The 6,469-nt window shown below is 42.8% G+C and overlaps 1 long non-coding RNA gene across 1 annotated transcript; it reads left to right on the plus strand.

Annotated features, from left to right (window-relative positions):
• The first annotated feature begins 574 nt into the window (after positions 1–574).
• LOC119352470 lies at positions 575–2,030 on the plus strand. The gene is made up of 4 exons (XR_005170172.1): positions 575–672; positions 1,122–1,191; positions 1,288–1,483; positions 1,572–2,030. It is a non-coding gene; the product is annotated as an uncharacterized LOC119352470 (long non-coding RNA).
• Positions 2,031–6,469: the final 4,439 nt, after the last annotated feature.

Here is a 6,469-nt window from a genome sequence, read left to right on the forward strand (position 1 = left end):
CCGCACGCTGTTGCATCCATGGAGGTTTCAGAAACACACGAAGACGACATAGGTGAGGGTGGATGACCAGCGGCGAGGGCGGCGACCATAGGCGACCGACGGCGAGGGCGACCGGCGGTGAGGAGGCGAGGCGAGGCGGTCGGCGCGTGCTGGGGCGTCGACGCGCACGAGGGGGCCGTCCTTTTTCCCATGCGGGAGGTTGAAGAAGGAGGTGAGGGGAGGAATGGATCTGACGGTGCAGGGGACCAGATCTGACGGCTGGGGCTAGACCGGCCCAACCGTTGGGCCGGTGCGCCGGCGCAGATCACTGCCCTAAGACTAGGTTAAACTGGCCTTCGCCGAGTATGTTTAATACTTGGCTTTAGTTGATTTTTTCTGTAGTGTTAGGTTTTGAGTGCGTACAGTAGGTAGGTTTGGGTTTCCCTGCGAGGCTTTGAGGGTGGCGACTTCGTCAACTGGAATCGTATCATCTCAGCCCCTTCATTCTCAGATCTGACTCACCATAGAATCGTATCATCCAACATACCAGAGCACTGGAGACTGGACCGCCGACGCCTCAATCCCCCCAGCCACACTCGGACGCGCGTCGCCGCCGCCATCGCCGTTCCCCTTCTTCCTCACCCCCATGACATCGCGGCAAGACGTTCCTGCTGCTGTCTTCTTCCTTTTGAGGTACGAGCAGCATCAGTTCCTTTTGTTGTTAACTCAAACAATCATTCCTGCTAGGAGAAACAAGTAACCGGGGACGCATCTGCGATTAGGAGTTGGATTAGGATTCCCGAACGATTCGTTCGTTGTTATGCTATACAGATCCCGTCGATTGGGCGGTCGATCTGGATTCTGGACACGAAGCTAGCAGGAGGATCGATCTACTCCATGGGAGCCTGGTTCTCTTACCCTGGTAACGACGCGCGTGCGATCCCACGAGAGTGGGCGGTTGCAGCTGGATTGATACCACTCCCTTTGATATGCGTCGACTCAAAAACGTGGGTCGCCCCGGCCCGCGCACACTCTGTATGCAAATTTTACTTGCTTGTTTGCTCTTACTTTAAGAGATTCGATTGAGATTGTGTTGAATCAATGAAACGATCCCTGATTTTTCTTTGTTTGTTTGACGACAGAGAATTCGACGCCTACCACATTGCCGATCTCGCACGCTAGGCCCTCCGACATTACAACGCCAACCACCCGGTACAACACCGGCCAGTGTTTCATCCATCTCAGTTCTTGCATACATTTCCTGTTTCGCTTGGTTATGCTTGTAATAATATGTGTGCGTGTCTGCAGGATGCTGAGTTTCGGTGTCCTGATCAGCCGAACACGGAGGCGAAGGCCGCCTGTGTTGGCTTCAGGGAAGATCTCTGGTACCACCTCAACTTCTCGGCCTGCACGACGGACGATGGCGACGAGCAGAGCTTCTTCGCCGAGCTACGCTATGACCGGTGTTCCAGCACAATAATCATCGAAACATACACCATCTTAGGTACGCAGACATGTGTGGTTCTATTAATGCTCATGTTATTCAATTAACTCAGTTGATCCTAGCTGATCCCCCGGCGGCCCCTCTCTAGAAAAACCGTGTTCATCGAAACATGCACCATCTTGCCACTTTAGAAGCAGTTGCACATTGTGTCCAGATGAATCCAAGATTTTGCATCCAAGCTACGTGGAGCTTGGGTGTGGGAAGGAGGGCCACCAAGAGGAATTCTTCCACAAGAGGTGTGGATGGAACGGACGTGAGGAATTTTTCAGTCCGAGGGAGATGCTAGCGATACCCTTCAAGTTAGGAGGACCAGTGCCTCGATATAGACTGGAGTAACTATGATTTACTCCTGCTTTCAGTTCAGTTGCAATGTTCTACTCCTACTTTTAGGCTTGTAAATTTATTATTTCCTATCGTTGATGCATTGGGGTACAAGCTTTGTGTTTTCTCTAGAGGGAATGGACGTCCACTAGTAAATCTGTGAGAAAGTAAATTTGTGGCAGTTTTGGCACAGAGAAGTAAGCCCATCGTTTCACCTCTAGGCTGTTCAATGTAAACCATGCATTCTGTCAAATTATTCACTAGAGAAGCTTTGCGCATGTAGAACTTCTTTTTCTTTGTTATTACTGAGACTGGTTGAGTGTCTGTGCGTTGCCACGAAATAACACTTTTCATAGAAAATATACATCTATTACAATCACTCGAGTGGTGAAAAAAAAACATGTGCTCGTTTTCACCTCATGTGTAAAGATGTGCTCTCTGGAGCGTGTCTTGAGCCAGCTCAATCTCTCCTCCAACCCCATTTGACGTTCTCCTCTTCTCTTGTGAAACTTCGATGACCTTGTTAGTGAATCTGCCATCTCCTCCAACAAAGGTCAGCAATGCCTTTGACACGTCAACTTATACTCCCTCCGTCCGTAAAAAAATTATACTTCCAACTTTGTTGGAGAGTCAAATTATCTCAAAGTTTGACCGAGTTTGTGCAAAAAAATGTCAATGCTGGTGAAACCAAATAGGTATATGACGATACTATATTTTATCATGAATCTAATGCTACTAATTTGATGGTATAAATGTTGGTCTATTATTGTGTAAATGCGGTCAAACATAAAAAAAAGTTTGACTTTCCAACAAAATTGAAAGTACACTCTTTCAAGGATGAAGGGAGCATGAGGATAATGAAGAAACATAAATAACCCATATTTTTTAGACTGAGGACCTTCCAAACCACCTTCTATATACTATGATACGTACACTCATGTGTATTTGAGAGAGAGAAAAAGACCTTCCAAAGCACCGCCTCTACTCAGCAGATGCATCCATACATGGCCAGACAAAGCTCCTATTACTTAGTTCCCTAATAGGAAGCTAGTATACTTGAATGGCCTTTGGTAGTTGTTCAATGCAGTGGTTGCCCTATCCTAGCTCTTGCATTTCCAGCGGTCCCAGAGGATATTGAGATGCGCCCATTGCAACACACCCATGGAGAAGAACTGGAGAGCTCAACTAGAACCAGAGAGGTGGTAGTGCCAGCTCCATACTGGTATCAGTGGTACCTTGACCATTTCAAATTGGAGGGACTATTTCAACAAATTTTCATACCGTAAAACCCTTCTCTTTTATGATAAATCCGAGGTTTTGTGTGAAAAGGTCGCGATCTAAATCATGTGGTCAGTTTGGACAGGGGCATTGCAGATGAGCAATGCTCTATGATTTCGCTTTGTTTACACGAGTGAGTGACCTACACCTTCCAATCTATGGATTTGCCCACAAGGTAGAATTTTTCTCTAAAGCTTCTTCACTACGTAATAAACTCTTTATAAGCATCCACTGCTACTACATCATTAAGACATGGTTGGCTTGCTTATCCCAATTCGTCTCCCAAAAAGGTAAATGTCGAGACCGTCATGCTTCTTGGAGTCGATTTTTAGCAAGCACAACCATCAAACTAGGGACGAAGGCATGGCTCAAGAAAGCATAGTGTATCGTGGTATGTCATCCTCCCGTGAAATCGAACTTGAATTCTAGAGCAACAAGAAGAAGGTGAGGTATTTCCATTGGTTGTACTCGTTTCGTAGTTGAGTTCTTACAAATTTCTCCGCTCATCTTCGCTATTATTCACACATATCCTGTCAAACTCATGCATCCATAGCATTTAAAAATAGAAATTTAGTATACATAAATAAATGCATCCATGTCATATATATCAATATTATATCCATATATATATATATTATGATATAATCTACCCTTATATATCCGTATCATCGCATTCCATCTTTCCATATAAAAAAAAGGTGCTAAATAGTATAAAGAAAGTAGGAAGGAGAGTTGACCTAGCTCACCTTGGTGGGGTTGTGGTGGTGTCAGTATCAAGGTGGTGGGGGAGGTCAGCTGTGAGCCCGGATGGGCGGCGGATTGAGAAGGCGCCTGGTTAGGTGACTGCGGTGTTGTATTGAGTGATCGAAGACTGTGGCAAGTGTGGAGGAGCTTAGTGGAGTGGGAGATGGTGAGCGTTGTGTAGGAGATCGATCAGTGGAGGTTTAGACGACGTGGCATGGGAACGCGCCAAGTGAGACGCCCAACCGCGGCCACGCGCCACACGTTAACCGCTCCCACTAGATTTTGGTTTTTTTTCTATACTCATTTTCAGATTTTAGATGGTTTTCTTGGCTTTTCGGTTTTGCCTGGTTTTCTCTATGTTTTGGAGGAACAAGAAGTTTAGTTTTTTTTCTTTTGGGTTTTTTCTGGAAAATGTGCTTTTCCGCGCGAAGCACAACATATGATTTTGTGAGAAGGACAACATGTACTTCAGTAAGAAGCACAGTTGTGGTTCCAGAAAAGGGAAAAGCATGCTTGTGCTCCCCATAAGAGGGAAAAGTACGGTCTATGCTACCACAAGAAGCACAGTTGTGCTTCCCGAAAATGCAAAAAGCACAACTTGTACTTCCGCGAGAAGCACAACTATGTTTCCTGAAAAACGAAAAACACATCTGTGCTTCCCAAAAGAAAAGTGAAAAAGCCCAACCTTGCTTCTGGGTTCTTTTTTCTGACTATTTCCCGGTTTTGGTTTCTATTTTTTGAATTTTTCATTTTTTTGGTTTCCTATTTTTCCAATTCCTTGTGTTTTTTTTTCTGATTTTTTTGTCAAAACCTATTAAATGAAATCTTGTTTTGAAAATCTCGACGCGAGAAATCCAACAGTGAAAAAGATTCGTGATTTGGACATATAGTTCAAGAGATAAACTGTTTTAAAAAAACAAATGTAAAAAAAGGAAGACTCCCACACTGCAAAAGTGGGGCACTGGAACATCCAGTGTGCCACTTGGAGTGAACTTTCCAAGGGATACCTCTTAATTAGTGATCTCTCTATTTAGCGTTTATGGGCGTACTTCTAGCTTTAACCGTACAACGCACACACTCCACAATACAATGGGTCAGCCAATCTAAGGTTCCTTCGAGAGGAAGCTTGTTCAGGGTTTTTTGAATCGGGTTTTGTTCAGGTTTTTTTTTCTTCTTCTTTTTTCCTTTTTTTTGTAATGAACAATTTTTTTAAAATCTGTGAATTTTTTTAACTTTTTTTTCAAATTTGTGAGTCTTTTTACAGTTTTTGTGATCTTTTCCCGATTTATGAACTTTGTTGTATTCGTGAAGCTTTTTCAATTTTATTGACTTTTTCACATTTATGAAACAATTTTGTATTGACAACTTTTTCCAAATTCAAGAGCATTTACTGTATTCGTGATTTTCTTAAAAAAATATCATTTGTTGAATCCATGATTTTTACCAATTTCTGAACCTTTTATGCATTTGTGAACTTTAAAAAAAATTAAAAAGTCAACGGTCAGCAAGATAAACGGTCAATGGTCAATGATCAAACGGTCATTGAACGACTGAACCCGTCCTTTTTTCAGCGGAACCGAAGTAGCATCGAGTGAAGCGAGGGCTTGCGCTAATGGGCCGGCCCAAGAGACCGCGTGCTTGAGCTCTTGTGCGACAACCAGCGCTCAAAATGCCTCTCAGGATTTTCATGAATAAACTTGGCTCTCACCCCTAAAAAAAACCAGTGCTCAAAATGCTGACTAGGACTTGGGTTGCAGACGAGTCGAGTTCGAGTGAGTTGGACTTGGCTCAGCTCAACTCATATTAAAATTTGAGCGAGGCTTAAGGTCGAGTTGTAAAACATGACTCGTGCTCAGCTTGTACTCGAGTCGATCTCGAGCTAGTTTCGAGCTAAATGAGACGGTAAAAAATATATAATCTAAGGGGATTATTTCAACTAGACAAGGCACAACATGACATAAGAAATCACTAAAAAAAAATATTATTTCAATCAAGATGATGATAATATAAATTTGAACAGAGGATATGAGATTCAGAGGTATTAAGAATTTGTGAACGACTATTAAGGTAAAAAGTATCAGTGATATGGTTGTTCGTGAAAATACTATTCTTCAACAGGAAAACGTTTCCAATGTGACACATGTAAGACTAAATATCTATGAAAAATGCATCTTAGTAATCTGAATCACATGCAAAGGATGCACTGAACCTGAATCCTTGGTTCTGTTGACGTAGGTTTATCATCCCAAATATGACATCACGGCTTAAAAGGTTGTGTTAAAAGGAACTCACCTCAATCTATGCTAATTATTTAGAGTAAAACTAACAAAGAATTTCCTAGATACGACTTGCACCTTATCGAAGGGTATTTACATGTAACAGTCTAACTATAACTCAGGTATCGTTCATTTATTTATAAACTACTTGAATCCATGGTACAATCATCTCGACGTGCTCGGGAAAGCTCCTCGTGGACTAAAGAGAGGAAAACAAAGGTGCATATGCTTGGAAACTTTTGCCAAAAATAACAGGATATTTACGCACAGCTGATCATGCATCATAATTAGGATTAAATTTTCTGTGCACTTATTTAAGCTTCCATCTTTGCTGGTAAATAAAATGAAGAAAAATCGTGAAGACCAT

The sequence above is a fragment of the Triticum dicoccoides genome, chromosome 2A, assembly GCF_002162155.2.
Source record: "Triticum dicoccoides isolate Atlit2015 ecotype Zavitan chromosome 2A, WEW_v2.0, whole genome shotgun sequence".
In the NCBI taxonomy this organism is placed as follows: Eukaryota; Viridiplantae; Streptophyta; class Magnoliopsida; order Poales; family Poaceae; genus Triticum; species Triticum dicoccoides.